Genomic DNA, 18,694 nt, shown 5'->3' on the forward strand with positions numbered 1-18,694 from the left:
ACCAAGTTGGTAGTAATTTGTTATGGCAGCCCCAGAAGCAAATATGCCCATTAATGTATAAGCAGTGAAGAAAATGAAGACATAGTGGTTTTATCAAGTACTATGCAATTATTTGAAAAGAATGAGGTAGATTTCTCTGCAATAATGTGAAAATGAGTTCATGATATTTGCCAACACTTCAGGAAAGCACATTGCAGAAGAGCATGTATCCCATTTATGTAGTGTGATCCCATTTTCTGTAGAAATTTCTTAACAGTAGTTAACACTGTGGGGAAGGTGACAGACATTTTGAAATGCTGGCTCTTAATTTTTTAACTGATTTTCTCCCAAATTTTTTGTGGACTTCCTTTTAAAATTGTATGCTAAATTACCTTCATTTCTTTAAGTTTTAAAAATATATGCACTCGTAAATTATAATAGGTTTTCCCTTATACTACCACTACTATTGAGGATTTAAGGTAAATTTTATATTTTAAAATTTATATAAATTTATATAAATTTATATAAAATTTATATAAAATTATATAAATTTTATATTTTATATTTTAAAATATGGATTTTATTCATACACTTTTACAGTTTCATGCAAAGACATAAGAATGTCACTAGATCATTTTTAATAAGCTACCTACTTGTTTGAGTACAATTTCAAACAAAAATTTCAATATATTTCTTAGATACCTCTTCCTTAATTTGTATGATCTCTCCAGTAGTGTAGTTAATTAGAATGCAAATGAAACTAAAGAAAATAGGCTTAAAAGTAGGGCTGAAAAATTGAAGAAAATGTTAATAAATTATTCACATCATTCTTTGATGTGTACGTGCCTAAACCCTGAGAAAATGAGCTAAAGGAAATTCTTTTCCATGTATGCCTCTTAGGATTCCTTTTACTTCTGATACATTTTTTTCTTTCACTAATTAATTATGGAAAAAAAGCATTTCTCAGTCTAATGTCAAGAAAGATTTCTCAACTTAATATCATCCAAACATTTCATCAATACCAGCATCATTACTAATAATGAGGGCCTTCAGCTGTGACCAAGTCCTAACATTTAGCCATTAGAAGGAGTGGAGAGGAAGGGACAGAGGAGGAGAAGAGGAGGGGGAGGAGGAGGGGAAAGAGGAAGAAAAAGAGAGAATGTGTTAGCTTGAAAAAGCACCAACCTCTGGTACATCTTATTGGCTGTGGTTTGTGGTGAAATCAAGAATAACATTTTGATTCTTTAAAGTATGCTATTGTTTTTTATGTAAGATCTAAAAAATAACCATGCTCTGTGTAGCCAGTGAAGTCTGCAGAAAATCAATGCCACAGAATCATGCAAATATTTTCATTTTACAAACTGGCTTTGAGAGGATAAAGACCTTTGACTTCCACAGTGAGTTAGTGGTGACATGGGATTAGTGATCCCCAAACGGGTATGACTGTCGCTGCCAGCTCCGCTTTTGGAGGTGAACTGCAGGAGTTGACTTCATCTTGTGTACATTAAAGACTAGTTTGGAACAACTTCTTCCCATGGCAGTACAAACTCCACCCAGCACCTTACCACTGCATGGCACAAGGAATGGGAGCTTCTACACCTACCTGTCCTTCCCATGATACATCGGTGTGAGAACTGTTGGCCCGATGCTCATTTGCCAGGACACAGCACATCGAGAAAGTGCTGGAACACCTCTGGCCAGTGGTGATCCTCAGAGCTCTCTCCCTGCAGCTCCCCTCACTTCCGGATCAGCGGATGTCTGAGTTGGAATGCTGAGATGATGACACAACACTTCTCAGCCAGTCCAGATTTGAAGTCTCAGGGCTGAACTTGGAGGCTCTGATCAAACTTCCTCCTGGTGCACGCTGCCTCCCCCAACTTAGTACTAGTGGTTGACCACCTCCCAGAGTAGGAAATTGACTCCTCCCCAGTGAGCCTATTCTATTTCAGAGAGCTAAGTTGCTGAAAAGTTCTTCCTGACATCTTCTTAACCAAAATCTAACTCCTGTTACTGGTAACCTTATTGAGAGCCATTGGATGAATTCTCTTGTGCAGAAAAAGTCATCTGACCATGAGTTCCTCAAATATTTAAAGATAGGCACCATGATTACCTAAGTCTTACCCCTTTTCTGTGTTATGGATGGAAAAGTTAGTGTTCCCCAGAATTCATATGATGAAATCTTAAGCCCGGATGTGATGATATTAGGAGGTGGGGCCTTTGGAAGATTGGCCGTCATGAATGGGAGCCAGGGAGTTCTCTTACTTCCCTCTTTCTGCCATGTAAGAATATGTGAGAAGTTGGCAGTTTGCAGCCTGGAAGAAGGCCCATGCCCAAAATCAATCATGCTAGCACTCTAATCCCAGTTTTCCAGCCTCCAGGACTGTGAGAAATACAATTTTGTTGTTTATAAACCACCCAGCCTATGGTATTTTGTTATAGTATCAGAGACTGATGGAGATACTCCATTAAACACCCCTAGGACTTTTTTTTTTAATTTAGATCAGGTTTAAAATCTTCATATAGTCATACTCTATGGAACATTTCCATGACCAAGGCAGTTGTTATGGTTTAGATGTGAGGTGTCCCCCAAAAGCTCATGTGTGAGACAATGCAAAAATATTCAGAGATAAAAATGATTAGATTACAATCAGATTAGATTTCTGGCCAGTGAACTGATCCACTGATATGGATTAACTAGGTGGTAACTGTAGGCAGGTAGGGTGTGGGTAGAGGTCACTGGAGGTGTGCCTTTGGGGTTTATAGTTTGTCCTTGGTGACTGGAGTCTCTCTGTCTCCTGGTTGCCATGTCCTGAGTAGCTCTCCTCTGCCAAGCCCTTGCGTCATATGTTCTGTTTCACCTAGGGCCCAGAGCTATGGATTTGGCCAACTGTGGACTAAACTTCTAAAACCATAACCAAAATAAAATTTTCCTTATCTATGCTGTTCTCTTCAGGTGCTTTGGTCACAGCAACAAAAACTGACTAAAACCACAGTCAAGTCAGTAGGAAGCCTGTAAGAAGAGAATCTACTATTTTTTCCAAAACCACTGACGGTGGTTTAGAGTGATAATGTCCTTTCCTGTCATTGAGGGATGACAAAGGTATGAAGTGGTTACACCTGCTAAGGGGCAGTGCCAGGGCAGGGGCCAAGAGGGAATACCATGAGATAAAACACTGGACCACTGTAAAGAAGGTCTGTTTTTCTCGCAGTTATTTTAACTTGGCAAGATACTTGAATTTCAGTAACTCACTTTGGCATGGTGAAATGCTGATCAGATTTCTGTCTAGTCTAAGTTTGAGTGTGACATTAGCAAGAGAACACTTTAGAAAGAAACTGAGGCTTGGGCAGATTCAGTGAGTTCGCTAAGGACTCTGTCTCTATAGATAACGGACATGAGGAATACCTATGTCTCCTTTAGGGTAAGACCATGCTAAATGAATGTGGGTTAGTTTTACCAGTTTATTTCACCTCTCTGAAAGTAAAAACCAGAAGTGACTATAGACCTTTTCATCTGTTCTACACCAACTGGCTAGAATGACAAAATGTTGCAGATCCTGGGTTTTTCCATCATAACTTCTGGGTGCGGGGGAAATGAAACTTTGGAGCCGTAGATTTCCTATTTCTTCTTTCAAGGACTCTCTTGATCTGAGAATTTTCTCATATGACTCATCTGTTAAAACACACACACACACACACACACACACACACACACACACACACACACAGAACATCCCTTAGAATAAATGCTTCAATCAAATTATCTAAACACTCAAAGCATTTTCAGACTCAAACAGAACCCATTTTATCAGATATCAGGTTCTATTTTCCACAGCAATTCTGATCCATACCATTAGTAAAGGACATGATTAAACACATTTCTTGGTAGCAGTGACATTATACCCTTTGCAAATGTATTGTCTCAAGATGCTCAAATAGGATATTTTAAAGCAACAAATACACATATTTTTAAAGGTGGTTTATCCATCTCTTTAAAACACGTTTAGTGAAAGCTCCTTTCTTTCAGGCAAGGAACATAAATTTCAGCAAAATCCTGTCCCTGTCCTCAAGAATGAAATGAGTCCATTCTGTTGATGGCATAGCACCCTCCCGAGTACAAGGCGGTTACCATGGACTGAATTGTGTTCCCCACAATTAATATGATGAAGTCCCAACTTCCATGGATCTCGGAACCCGAATGTATTTGGGGACAGGGACTTTGAAGAGATAATTAAGATCATATGAGGTCATTAGAGTGGAAGCTAATCCAATATGACTGAGCCTTTTTAAGAGGAGATGAGACCACTGATGCACACTGAGGAATGGCCATGTGAGGACAAATGAGAAGGCGGTCATCCATAAGGCAAGGGGAGAGGTCTTGGAAGAAACCAACCTCGCAACACCTCGACCTTGAACTTCCAGCCTCCAGAACCGTGAGAAAACAAATTTCCTGGTTGCTTAGGCCAATCAGTCTGTGGGGCTCCATTATAGCAGCCCTAGTAAACCCAGATAGAAGAGGTCAGCTCTTCCAGGCCTGCTTGGGAGCAGGGGTCAGAGGAGAAGGTGAAGCTTGAGCTTTTGTGGCAAATTAGAAGGGAAAGGGCCCTCCAGGCAGAGGCAGGACAGAACGAGGACCCCTCTCGCGTACCTTAAGGAAGTGAGTGAGATTCGAGCACAAGGCCTTGGAAAGGAAAATGTGGAACAGAAGGATGAAAGACGAAGCCAGCTGGAAAGCGGGGAGAAGGTCTTGGAGGAGTTTATTCCCACTCAAAATAGCTTTGGACTTGTAGAGCTGATTGGAATCTGGTGAAGAATTTGATGCGGAACGCTGACAAAGCTGTTTGAATTGTGCTGTGGAAGTGAAGGAATGGAAAGATATTCTATGCAAATGGTAACCTAAAAAAAGCTATCAGACAAAATCGACTTCAAATCAGAGACTGTTAAAAGAGACGAAGAGGAATGTTTTATGATGATAAAAGGGTTAGTCTACTAGGACAGTCTAACAATGATAAATATATATGCAGCTAACATCAGAACACCTAAATATATAAAGCCAACAATGACAAAACTGAAGGAAGAAACAGACAGCAATACGTAACTGTGAGGCTTCAACACCCACTTTCAATAATGGAAATGACATCTGTACAGAAGATCAGTAAGGAAACAGAGGAGTCAAGCAAGCACTGTAAACAAAAGGCACCTAACAAGCATAAACTGAATACAGCAAGCAACAGCCGCAGGATGCACATTCTTCTCAGATGCACCCATGAATCTTTCTCCAGACAGATGACAAGATAGGTCATGAATAAGACTCAACAAATTAAAGAAAATTGAAATCATACCAAGTATTTTTTTAGACCACAACAGAATGAAACTAGAAATCAATAGAAGAAATAAAACTGGAAAATTCACAAATATGAAGAAATTAACAACATGCTCCCAAACTAAGTCATAGAAGAATTAAAAAAAAGGAAATTAGAAAATACATTGAGATGGGCTGGGGGTATAGCTCAGCAACAGAGCGCTTGCCTAGCATGTGTGAGACCCTTGGTTTGTTCCCCAGTGTGCATGCACGCACGCATGCGCACACACACACGCACACGAATACACACAGAAGATACACCAAGACAAATGAAAACGAAAACAAGTCATACCAAAACTCATGGGATGCATCAAAAGCAATACTAAGAGGAACATTAATAGCAATAAACGCCTACATTAGAAAAGAATAAAAATCTCAACCTAATTTACTCCTCAAGAAAAAGAATTGACTTTGCCCAAACTTAAGGAAAGAAATGACAAAGATTAGAGCATAAATTTAAAAAAAAGAAAGTAGAAAAACAATAAAACTAAGAGTTGATTTTTTGAAAAGAAAAAAAAATAAACACTTAGACTAATTAAAAAGAGCTTACATACATAAAATCAGCAATGAAAGAAGAAACATTAAAACTGATGCTACAGAAATAAAAGACTGCTATGAGCAATTATATGCTAACAAACTGGATAACCTGGAAGAAATGGATGAATATCTTGAAGCACAGAACCCACTGTTAAAACTAAATTTGGCCTGAGGCTGCCTCTATACAGTGAGCTCATAGGTAATAGACTGCAAGCTAATTTAAGTACAGAAACAAATTGAAAGATTACCGAGAGCATATTTTTTGGTAATAATTAGCTAAGTTTGCCAAAAGTTGTCAACTTATCACACCATATCCAAATAAGGCAAACACTGAAGTTATTTCTCTTCCTCTCTTCTGTCTTCAGCAGGTGAATGTGGATACTCCTGGCTCACATTTCAGTTAGAGCTCTCTGAACCTCTCCTAGTTCTGCTGGCTGTCCAATTTGTGAATTGCTTTTTGCTCAATATTCTGCAGGATTTGCCAAGAGTTTTTCTTTTAGCACTACCAAGATTCAATCATGAAGAAATAAATTCTTAATTGACCAATAATTAGTATGGAAATTTATTCAATCTTAATAATAATAATAATTTTAAAAATCTTAAAATATTCACTACATTGTTCTTGGCACTAATTTCATAAATATAATACCAATAGCCTGGACAACAAAAACAAAAATAAATAAGCGGCATTGCATCAACTTAAAGTTTCCGCACAGCAAAGTAAACAAACAATAGAGTGAAAAGACAACCTGTGGAATGGGAAAAAATATTTGCAAACTATACATCTGATAAGAGGTTAATCTCCAAAATATATAAGGAGTTCTTATATAGCTAAAAAATGAATCACTCAATTTAAAAATGGGCTAAGAGCTCAAATAGACATTTTTCATGAAGGAATAAAAATGGTCAATAGCTACATAAATAAAATGTCAATATTACTGCATGTTTTAGAATGCAAAATAAAATCCAAAATGAGATATCACCTCATATCGATCAAGATGTCAATTATTTTTAAAAAGGAGAGCAAGGGTTGGTGACCATGTGAAGATATTGGAACCCACATGCACAGTGTTGGTGGAAACGTAAAGTAATGCTGCTCTGGAGCCTCCTCAAAAAAACCAAATATAACTACTAGATGATCCAACCACCCCACTCCTGAGTATTTATGCAAAGGAATTGGAATCAGAATCTCAAAGAGATATTATCATTCCCTGTTCATTGCGGTACTATTGACAACAGTCAAGAAGTGAAAACAACCTAAATGTCCATCCACAAATGAATCCAAGAGGAAAAGGAATTCATTGGAATACACTGGAATACAACCCAGCCCCAGAAAAAAGGAAAATTCTGCAATATGCAAAGGCATAGTTGAACCTTGAGGACATTGCCTAAGTGGAATAAGACACTCATGTTAAGACAAATTATACACAACACTACTTATATGAGGGATGAGAAATGAATTTAAGAATGGAACGATGGTTGCCAGGGGCTGGCGGGGGAGGGAGGATCGGGAGTTATTAGTCAATGGGTATGAATTTTCAGTTAAGCAAGATGAATAAGTCCACAGATCTATGTCCAACATGGTACCTATCATCAGTGGTCATGTACTGCACAGTCAAAAATTTGTTAGGAGGGTAGATCTCATGTTAAGTTTTCTTGCCATATTAAAATAACTTTTAAATTATTTTGTTTTCTTTTATTATGTTTAATTGGAAACAGGATTTGGAGGAAGAAGGAGTGCAGGGCCAGGAAAAGCAGTGGGTTTTTAGGGTAAGAATACTCATGTGACTTGACTGGGAACGGGATGAGTTACCCCTTGGTAGGAGTGGTGTGCGTCCATGTTGGTGAGGAGTGGGTCCTGCTGAGTGAATACCTCGGCATTGCCTCTGCCACCACTTGCCCTACAGCTCTGGTCACTTTTATCTAAAGCTCCAAGAACCTGTTAGAAAGAAAGTCACTCCCTTAAAAATACAACATTCAGAAACTGTTTCAGGGAGCACCTGACTCGTGGAGAATGATAATTGCAAGTCACTCCCTTACTGAGAGATTAAAACCTAATTCTCAAATGTTCCCACGCCTTTCTTCTTTCCCTAGTTTTCACCTTATGGGTTTACATTATACACTAGTCAAAATTCACCCAGGAGATAAATTTGAGGATATAACTCTGACGGGGAAGTTCTTAGAAAATGATTCATGCTCTTCCTTCTTAAAGTTCTGCACACTGAATGAACTAATAAAATATCCTTTGAATCAAAGATAAGGAGAGGAAGCACTCACTACCCCTCAGGGTCCCTTTCTAAGCTCTGGGAAGGACGGGACCCTCTGTTCCATTGCTCCATTCAAGATGAAGCAGCGCACAAACAGGGAAATACTCAATGAATTAATTTTGGTGGGGAGGGTTTGGTCCTTGCAAAGTTGTGATCATGGCCCATGTGAAGCATGAAAGTGCTTCTTGGTGACTGGAGTGGGTGTCGGGAGGAAGTCTGTGTCTGGGGAAGAGGCTGATGGAGAGGAAATAGCTATCGATGGCTGCCATTGCTTTCTCTTATGCAGCTGGATCGTCTCTCGCACCATGCCTGGTTTCTCCTGACCTCTCCACTATTCCTCTGGTGGATTCAGGACACTCAAGTCACCACAATCCCAGCATTGCCAGTCACGTCCCTTCCCTGGAGTGGGCAAATAATGCACTTTTATGCCTTAGCTTAAAAAATCCCCTCTCTCACAGACAATAAATTATCACTTAATCCGAATCTCAGCTTAGTAAGCAAGGCGCTGCTGTCAGTCACTAAAAGGAAGGCAACTTGGAAAGGGTCGCTTTGAAGGTTTGTTGCTGGATATGGATTTAATTATGTTTTATTTTAGTTTATTTCTGGAGAAGTTTGAATTTCAGAGTTTCATTGAGGATATTCCCAAAGTGTGTTCTCACCGAACAAAATAAATTGGAAAGTAAATTCCACGGGTAATTATTCTTTATATATCTAAAAGGATAACTTAAAGGGAGGACTCACTTAATTCTTTGTGCTGTTCTACTCAAGCCATAAGTCACCTCAAACCATCCAGAATGCCAGAGCTTGAGGTGTGCCGGGAAGAGTGGTGAGCAGTGTTTGGAGAGGACAGAAGGACAAGGTTAATCAAGATCAGATGTGTGTTCGGGGTGATGGCCCTATCTCCCTGCCACAGTGAGGGGAGGAACAGGGAGGAGAGTGAGGAACTGGGTGGCCACTGGGACTCTCCCCTGAACTAGGGCACCTGGAGTGTGTGAGGTGTGAGGTTGGCAGGCATTTCTTAGTTTTGAACAAAGTAGTGTTTGTGCTTCTTGAACCATTCAACAAAAAGATACGACTGGAAGAATGAGAAGTTATACTCCATTTATGTTCAATGTGTCAAAATGCATTCTACTGTCTTGTACAACGAAGGAGAACAACAACAACAAAAAGATATGGGGAAGGCAAAGTGCATAAGGCTCTTGAGTGTCTGAGATGCGTCTTCACCATAAGGGATGGGAGTAGATGGGATCACGAAGGAAATCTATCAAATAAGAATGTGTCACTTGAAAAGAGAGGAGTGTCAGACCAGATACCTGAGGTGAGAGGGCAAGCAAGAATTCATTGGTCCATAATGGAGGATTAAAGAATAAAGAAGAAAAATGAAAAGCAAGAAAACTTGGAGTGACAGAGGTTGTTTAAAGAAAAGCATATTAGTTCGTTGCACCAAATATCTAGGAGGAAGCGAAGGGCCAAACATTATTCAGTGATTTTAGCAAGTAGCTCATGGATAACCTATGCAAGGGCAGTTTCAGAGGAGGGGTGGGGACTGGAAGGGAGAAAGGAAATGTAGGTGATTCTCGATGGATTTTCCCTGTGAGACTGGGGAGAGATGATTGATGATAGCTGAAAATAACAGGTAAGAGAAGATTCCCCTAATATTCTTGCATTCCACTTGTGGGTTCTTGTTTTCAGATTTGGATATTGTTTAACATAAGAAAAAATTCCTAAAAACAAAATCAATGGATTGTTACCCTTTATTGAGACTGATATCTATATATCTTCTGTGCATACAGGTCAAATGTTTTAAAGCAGCTCATTGGACTTATACATAAAATTTTCGCCATCTTTCCTATATAATAGCTGCCACACAGATTAATAGTAGAAATGGCAACACATGAGAATTCTGCTCACATGAAACTCCAGGGCTGTCACACCAGTGGAAATGTCAACCATAAATGAAGCAACTCCATGATGATCTGTTGTACTTCTCCTTGGATCCATATCTGTCTTTCCCTCAGTTGCATTCACTATTTGTGCTTTGAAGATTACTGTATTCCCTCCTACAACATGGCCAAAGACATCCTTCACCTGTACCTGGTGAAACCAAATCAATTCTAAGAGTTAACATTTATTATTTTTGCATCATGACACAGTTCCCTCCTTTGTTCCCAAGCACAGACTTTATAAGATTTAACTCAAGAGTCAAATGAGTTTGTCTTAGTGCATTCTCACCCCTCTGGGCACATATGATGTGAATTACATTTAACTCAATTCAGTGCACATTTACTGAATGTTTGATAAGAACAGCGCACTTCGTACGTGGTGGTACTTAAGACATTGGTGAACTTACTAGCAGGCCCGATCTCAGCTCTTGTTTTCCTGACTGTCTTGCCCAATCTCACCCTGCACCCCACCATCATTCTTTTCTCCATTCCAATGTCTACACTGAGGTCACACAGGAACAAAATCTGAGATTTTTTCCCCTCTGTCCTTGCATAGACAAAGCAACCTAAAAATAAATAAGGAAATATAGCCATATTAGCTATTCTAACCAACTAACCTTGATGAAATATGGGATCCCAGGCTTCAGAGACAAAGGAGTTGCAACCAAATGCAGGGTGTAGGGAGAGAGGACATATCTGACATCAGTTACTTGGATTTCTCTGAAGAATCTACCTAATGGAATAATGTGCATTGCTTTGAGAAATTCACAAGTACTGTACAGTATTGTGATCTATGTGGGTCCCCATTCTGTTCCTATGTATCTCTTTACTTCGATAAGGATAAGAATTCATCCATCGTTGGTCACTTCAAACATAATTATTAACCTAAGCTGGAATTTTTTGCTATGGCCACTCTGGAGAAGCCTGGCCACTTCGTGACCTAATAAAGTGGTTTTTAGGAGGTTGGTAAGATGCCTATTCATCTGTTTCAAATATTGTGTCCTGTTCCAGAGAATTTATCAGATCTAGTTTCCCACTTTTTTCTTCAAATAAGCAGAACAGAGACTTATGCCCTCAAGGAATTGTCAATCCCACTAGAAGTTTCTAGGACAGTCAGAAAGACCCCTGGCTTAAAATATTTGATTCGAAATTATGTATAATGTTCAGAATCTGAGTCTCTGATTTGGGTACCACTTTCTCCCTAATGGAACCTTATCCAGAGTTCAAGATTTCATGTCCAAATGGCATAAATTGCTTATGAAAACTAGGTTTTACCTACTCAGGTTTCCAAACTGAAAACAAATGTCACTGTAACCTACCTATTTCCAACAGTGGAAGCTCCTAAAGCCCAAAGTTTTGAGTGTTTTAGTTCTGTGAACATTTAGGGAAGAAAACCCACTTTATACCTCTATACTCTGGTAAATTGCTCCCAGTTTTCCATTTCTGTGAATGAATTCTCTTACCTGTGTCTTTTCGGTTGCTTCTTTCATCACTTCTTTTCTTTCTTTTCTTTTCCAAATCACTTCTTATTGCAAAAATGACAGAAACCTAAGCTTCAGTTATATTCTGATTATGAGAATATCTATCAAAGAGAATATAATTAACCTCTTTGGATAAAATCATTGGTGTAATGAGATACAGATAAAACACAGCCATGTGAAATTTGCCTTTTACTCTTTTTTTTTTATTTTAAAAAATTTGTTCTAATTAGCTTTTTACTCTTGAAACAGTGCTCATATCAAGTTTTACATTTTCTTGCACTCTTGTAGTGGTAGAACCAGAGCAAGTATTATTCCCATGGGCATGAGAGAGAATGGAGTCCCAGGAGATGGAAAAACTTGCTAACTTCCCATAGTTGTTATGCTAATAATGAGTTAGTGAAGAACTGAACCAGCATCCAGGTCTTTTATAAGGGACCACAGTGCTGCCATGACTATAACAGTGTGGCAAAATTAGGGACCCACTCCCTGATGCTCCTTTTCGCCAAGGGCACAACATCATGCATTTGAGGCAAGTTATTTTTAGTTTAGCCCATTTTTGCCTTTTAAGTTCAAGGAAAACATGAATTTTCTATCTTTAAATATAAAAAAGACAAGCCAGTATCCCCAAAGACAATTTTCCATGGCACATCTGCCAACTGGAATTTTTGGGCTAGTTCAAATCAATTCTATAGATGATTTTGATAATTAAGTTGTATGATCAATTAATATTAACTAGGCCATGAGTAACAAAGATATGAATATTTTCATGCAGTTTTGATACCTGACCATGATATTTAACTTTAGGACTATGTGCTGAAGAGACTAAGAATAAGAGCAAGAGGGGAATCAGCAAAAACACTTCAGTCAACCCTCTTGAACCCACTTTCCACGACTATCACGTTAATCATAAGGGTTTTCTTTTTTACACTGAGCCTCAGAATCTTTCTCAACACAGGGTCCCAGACAAGTCCTTTTGACTTGAAATGAAACCTGTTTTCCATGGAGGAACTACAAGAATCTGAAAATTTAAAAAGTGTTTTTACCTAGCTTTTATGGTGATCTTAAATTCTGAAAGTTTTTGTGGCTGATGTGGCAATTTTCTGGTTGTACTAAGATAGAGAAGTAAAGATACACCTAAGCAAAACCCAAACAAAAATAAACAAACGAAAACCCAAAAAGCAAGATGGTTGAAACTATAAAGCAAGAAATGTCTTGTTACAATGGATAGATGAAAATCACCAGCATCACTATTCTTCCCTGTCGTGATCATCATCAGTATCCCTGGGAATCGTCAAGATCTTCCCCTCAGTGATTGGCAGCTTTCTGCCCCAGAAACCCTGCATGGGCTCAACAAGGTCACAGACCTGGTCTTCTTTCTATGTCAACCTTCCCCCCAAAGCCTTTCATATGGTAAGGTTTTGATAAATATTCATTAAATTGGAAATTATTTGGGGTTTAGCGATTCCCTTCCATTCTGGATCTAAAATATGAATATAAATCTCAAATTCTCATCTTTTCCCTATGTCCACTGAGAACTGCTGTTACACCACCCAGTCCTACCCACATGCTCTTTCTGCAGTCTGCTTAACCCTTAGGAGGAGGCTGCCCAACAGGGGCAGTGTCAGAGGGTGAAGGGCAGGTTACAGAAGAGCAAAGCCAGAGTCCACCTGCTCAGGTTGTTGCTCTCTGGGACAGAGGAAATTGCCCTGGAGGGCAGAGGTAAAACCAGAGTAAGGACTGTAACTGTGAACAGCATCCAAGAGAGTTAATAAGCCGACTTTGGGTGTTTCTGAGGGTATTTTGTTGCTGTGGCTTTAGCACGTTAAACATTTTCAATTTTTATGTGTACTTGCTCTTATCCTTCAAATATAAATACCTCTCTTCCTCTCATCAACCTGGTGGGCAGAAAACACGGTTTATAAAGCTTAAACAGCAACTTTACATACAAATTAGTGTTCTAGGAAATTCTTATGAGAAATGAATGGAAGGAGTCATTTTTAAGTTAATTATTAGTATAATCAATATGACTATTTCCAGATTAAATGGTATTTTTTTTCCCCAAAACATCGTCATTTTCCAAACACACCATCGGTTTTTTGAGCTGAAGGGTTCAAAGGTAGCATTCTGATTCTCTGACCAAACAAAGTTGTTGTGAGAACCTGGACCAGCGGACTGGAGTAGACAATCTCTACAATGTTAGAGAAACATAGATCTTCTAGGACTTGGTTCAGTCTTCTCCTCCCATTGATCTGACCAGCTGCACAATCGTGATGAGGAAACCAGGCACAGAGAGTTCAAGGAATACAGTGCGGTGAGCCAGGTGGACAGTACTCTGACTCCCAGCCCACCTCTGTCCATCACACCTCTCCACCCTCTTCACTCTTTACTGAAGTTTTGTTCTGCAAAATTATTGAGAACTATTAAAAAACACACACTTTGGAAATCTCAGTAATTTATAAGAAATTACCATGTCTTTTAATTTCAAAATCTGCAGTTCCTACTGTTGTAAAGTCCTCTTTGTAGTTAGCTTTAATTGTCCACAAACTGTATCTGTGAAAGCATCACATTTAAAATTGTAGGTAACATCAGATAATATACCTTTAATTCACTCATTGATTGCAGCTAATATTCAAAGGAATACTTAGTATGGCCCATGCACTAAAGCTTCTTTATGTGTTCTTTATAATCGCCATTCTAATTGGGGTGAGATGGAATCTTAGGGTAGTTTTGATTTGCATTTCTCTTATTACTAGAGATGTTGAACATTTTTTCATATATCTGTTGATTGCTTGTACATCTTCTTCTGTGAAGTGTCTGTTCATATTCTTAGCCCATTTGTTAATTGGATTATTTGCATTCTTGGTGTAGAGTTTTTTGAGTTCTTTATATATTCTGGAAATTAGTGCTCTATCTGAAGTATGAGTGGCAAAGATATTCTCCCACTCTGTAGGCTCTCTCTTCACATTACTGATAGTTTCCTTTGCTGAGAGAAAGCTTTTTAGTTTGAATCTTCCCAGTTATTGATTCTTGCTTTTATTTCTTGTGCTATGGGAGTCCTGTTAAGGAAGTCTGATCCTAAGCCGATATATTGAAGATTTGGACCTACTTTTTCTTCTATAAGGTGCAGGGTCTCTGGTCTGATTTCAAGGTCCTTGATCCATTTTGAGTTGAGTTTTGTGCAGGGTGAGAGATAGGGGTTTAATTTCATTCTGCTGCATATGGATTTCCAGTTTTCCCAGCACCATTTGTTGAAGAGGCTATCTTTTCTCCATTGCATATTTTTGGCACCTTTGTCTAGTATGAGAAAATTGTATTTATTTGGGTTTGTGTCCATGTCCTCTATTCTGTACCATTGATCTACCTGTCTATTTTGGTACCAATACCATGCCGTCTTTGTTACTATTGCTCTGTAGTAAAGTCGAAGTTCGGGTATTGCGATACCCCCTGCTTCATTCTTCCTGCGAAGGATTGCTTTAGCTATTATGGGTTTCTTATTCTTCCAGATGAATTTCATAACTGCTTGCTCTATTTCTGTAAGGTACATCATTGGGATTTTAATTGGAATTGCATTGAATCTGTATACCACTTTTGGTAGTATGGCCATTTTGACAATATTAATTCTGCCTATCCAAAAACATGGAAGATCTTTCCATTTTCTAAGATTTTCTTTAATTTCTTTCTTTAGTGTTCTGTAGTTCTCATTGTAGAGGTCTTTCACCTCTTTTGTGAGATTAATTCCCAAGTATTTTATTTTTTTCGAGGCTATTGTGAATGGGGTAGTTTTCCTAATTTCTCTTTCTGAAGATTCATCACTTATGTATAAAAATGCATTGGATTTATGAGCATTGATCTTGTAACCTGCTACTTTACTGAATTCACTTATGAGTTCTAAAAGTTTTCTGGTGGAATTTCCAGGTTCCTCTAAATATATAATCATGTCATCAGCGAACAGGGATAATTTGAGTTCTTCTTTTCCTATTCGTATCCCTTTAATTTCTTTGGTTTGTCTAATTGCTCTGGCTAGCGTTTCAAGAACGATGTTGAATAGAAGTGGTGAAAGAGGGCATCCCTGCCTTGTTCCAGTTTTTAGGGGGAATGCTTTCAGTTTTTCACCATTTAGAATGATATTGGCCATGGGCTTAGCGTAGATGGCCTTTACAATGTTAAGGAATGTTTCCACTATCCCTATTTTTTCTAGTGTTTTGAGCATGAAGCGATGCTGTATTTTATCAAATGCTTTTTCTGCATCTATTGAATAATCATGTGATTCTTAAGTCTGTTGATATGGTGAATGACATTTATTGATTTCCAGATGTTGAACCAACCTTGCACCCCTGGGATAAAACCCACTTGATCGTGGTGCACTTTTGAATATATTTTTGGATGTGATTTGCTAAAATTTTGTTGAGAATTTTTGCGTCGATGTTCATTAAGGATATTGGTCTGAAATTTTCTTTCCTCCATGTGTCTCTGTCTGGTTTAGGTATCAAGGTGATATTGGCTTCACAGAATGAGTTTGGGGGGGTTCCCTCCTCTTCTATTTCATGGAATACTTTGAGGAGTATTGGAATGAGCTCTTCTTCTTCTTTTTTTTTTTTTTTTATATAATACCACCAGGATTCCTTTTATTTATTTTTTTCAGATATTTTCTTTTCTTTTCTTTTCTTTTTATTGTAAACAAATGGGATACATGTTGTTTGTTTGTACAGGGGTTAAAGGCATACCATTTGTATAATCATAAATTTACATATAGTAATGTTGTTTGATTCATTCTATTATTTTTTCCCTTCCCCCCACCCCTCCCACCCTTCTTTTCCCTCTATACATTCCTTCCTTCCTCCATTCTTGCCCCCCTCCCTAACCCTAACCCTAACCCTAACACTAACCCCTCCCCCCCCTTATGTGTCATCATCCACTTATCAGCGAGATCATTCGTCCTTTAGTTTTTTGAGACTGGTTTATCTCACTTAGCATGATATTCTCCAATTTCATCCATTTGCCTGCAAATGCCATAATTTTATCATTCTTTATGGCAGAGTAATATTCCATTGTATATATATACCACAGTTTCTTTATCCACTCCTCAATTGAAGGACATCTAGGTTGGTTCCACAGTCTGGCTATTGTGAATTGAGCAGCTATGAACATTGATGTGGCTGTATCTCTGTAGTATGCTGATTTTAAGTCCTTTGGATATAGGCCAAGGAGTGGGATAGCTGGGTCAAATGGTGGTTCCATTCCAAGTTTTCTAAGGAATCTCCACACTGCTTTCCAGAGTGGCTGCACTAATTTGCAGCCCCACCAGCAATGTATGAGTGTACCTTTCTCCCCACATCCTCGCCAACACCTGTTGTTGCTTGTATTTTTGATAATCACCATTCTAATTGGGGTGAGATGGAATCTTAGGGTGGTTTTGATTTGCATTTCTCTTATTACTAGAGATGTTGAACATTTTTTATATGCTTGTTGATTGCTTGTACATCTTCTTCTGTGAAGTGTCTGTTCACTTCCTTAGCCCATTTGTCGATTGGATTATTTGTATTCTTGGTGTAGTTTTTTGAGTTCTTTATAGATTCTGGAGATGAGTGCTCTATCTGAAGTATGAGTGGCAAAGATATTCTCCCACTCTGTAGGCTCTTTCCTTGCATTGCTGATAGTTTCCTTTGCTGAGAGAAATCTTTTTAGTTTGAATCTTCCCAGTTATTGATTCTTGCTTTCATTTCTTGTGCTATGGGAGTCCTGTTGAGGAAGTCTGGTCCTAGGCCGACATGTTGAAGATCGGGACCTACTTTTTCTTCTATAATCTGCAGAGTCTCTGGTCTGATTCCAAGGTCCTTAATCCATTTTGAGTTGAGTTTTGTGCAGGGTGAGAGATATGGGTTTAGTTTCATTCTGTTGCATATGGATTTCCAGTTTTCCCAGCACCATTTGTTGAAGAGGCTATCTTTTCTCCATTGCATATTTTTGGCACCTTTGTCTAGTATGAGAAAGTTGTATTTATTTGGGTTTGTGTCCATGTCCTCTATTCTGTACCATTGATCTACCTGTCTATTTTGGTACCAATACCATGCCGTCTTTGTTACTATTGCTCTGTAGTAAAGTCGAAGTTCGGGTATTGCGATACCCCCTGCTTCATTCTTCCTGCGAAGGATTGCTTTAGCTATTATGGGTTTCTTATTCTTCCAGATGAATTTCATAACTGCTTGCTCTATTTCTGTAAGGTACATCATTGGGATTTTAATTGGAATTGCATTGAATCTGTATAGCATTTTTGGTAGTATGGCCATTTTGACAATATTAATTCTTCCTATCCATGAACATGGGAGATTTTTCCATCTTCTAAGGTTTTCTTTAATTTCTTTCTTTAGTGTTCTGTAGTTCTCATTGTAGAGGTCTTTCACCTCTTTTGTGAGATTAATTCCCAAGTATTTTATTTTTTTTGATGCTATTGTGAATGGGGTAGTTTTCCTAATTTCTCTTTCTGAAGATTCATCACTTATGTATAAAAATGCATTGGATTTATGAGCATTGATCTTGTAACCTGCTACTTTACTGAATTCACTTATGAGTTCTAAAAGTTTTCTGGTGGAATTTCCTGGTTCCTCTAAGTATATAATCATATCATCAGCAAATAGGGATAGTTTGAGTTCTTCTTTTCCTATTCGTATTCCTTTAATTTCTTTGGTTTGTCTAATTGCTCTGGCTAGCATTTCAAGGACGATGTTGAATAGAAGTGGTGAAAGGGGGCAACCCTGTCTTGTACCAGTTTTTAGGGGGAATGCTTTCAGTTTTTCACCATTTAGAATGATATTAGCCATGGGCTTAGCATAGATGGCCTTTATAATGTTAAGGAATATTCCCATTATCCCTATTTTTTCTAGTGTTTTGAGCATGAAGGGGTGCTGTATTTTATCAAATGCTTTTTCTGCATCTATTGAAATAATCATGTGATTCTTGACTTTAAGTCTATTGATATGGAGAATTACATTTATTGATTTCCGGATGTTGAACCAACCTTGCATCCCTGGGATGAAACCCACTTGATCATGGTGCACTATCTTTTTAATATATTTTTGTATGCGATTTGCTAAAATTTTGTTGAGAATTTTTGTGTCAATGTTCATTAAT

The 18,694-nt window shown here is 38.3% G+C and overlaps 1 long non-coding RNA gene across 4 annotated transcripts; it reads right to left on the reverse strand.

Moving 5' to 3' along the window:
- Positions 1-2,334: 2,334 nt before the first annotated feature.
- Positions 2,335-14,228, reverse strand: LOC306645232. 4 transcript variants are annotated; one of them, XR_013759577.1, is made up of 5 exons: positions 12,610-14,228; positions 11,549-11,667; positions 10,703-10,818; positions 10,054-10,236; positions 2,335-3,649 (listed from the first exon to the last, which is right to left on the reverse strand). It is a non-coding gene; the product is annotated as an uncharacterized lncRNA (long non-coding RNA). The 4 variants fall into 4 exon arrangements; XR_013759578.1 differs by having other exon boundaries at positions 11,549-14,228; XR_013759579.1 differs by having other exon boundaries at positions 10,703-14,228.
- Between the last annotated feature and the right edge of the window lie 4,466 nt (positions 14,229-18,694).

Source organism: Sciurus vulgaris (assembly GCF_902686455.1).
Source record: "Sciurus vulgaris genome assembly, chromosome: 15".
In the NCBI taxonomy this organism is placed as follows: domain Eukaryota; kingdom Metazoa; phylum Chordata; class Mammalia; order Rodentia; family Sciuridae; genus Sciurus; species Sciurus vulgaris.